The 278-nt window shown below is 52.2% G+C and overlaps 1 protein-coding gene across 1 annotated transcript in view; it reads left to right on the forward strand.

Moving 5' to 3' along the window:
• The window catches only part of TAF1 (TATA-box binding protein associated factor 1), a 103630-nt gene that overhangs the window by 38878 nt on the left and 64474 nt on the right, over positions 1-278 (forward strand).

The raw sequence follows: 278 nt of genomic DNA on the forward strand, positions 1-278 counted from the left end.
TTACTATAGGGCACGTGCGCGCACCAGAAAGAGACAGAGACAGAAAGCGAGAAATCACCCCCCCAAGGGGAGTGGCCACGCCACACTCTCTTCTCCATTCTCCTCTCGGGATCTTGGACACGCACGCACACATGCCGGCATGTACTCCCCTATTTAAGTTTATTTCTTTGAGGGAGGATGGGGAGGGAAGGGTACAGTCAGCAGGGTCTTGTTTTTTGGAGAGGTTTTTGCTATAGGGCGCGTGTGCTCTCTAGACAAGAGACAGAGAGATAGAAAGC

Source organism: Tupaia chinensis, unplaced genomic scaffold, assembly GCF_000334495.1.
Source record: "Tupaia chinensis unplaced genomic scaffold, TupChi_1.0 Scaffold000571_1, whole genome shotgun sequence".
NCBI lineage: Eukaryota > Metazoa > Chordata > Mammalia > Scandentia > Tupaiidae > Tupaia > Tupaia belangeri.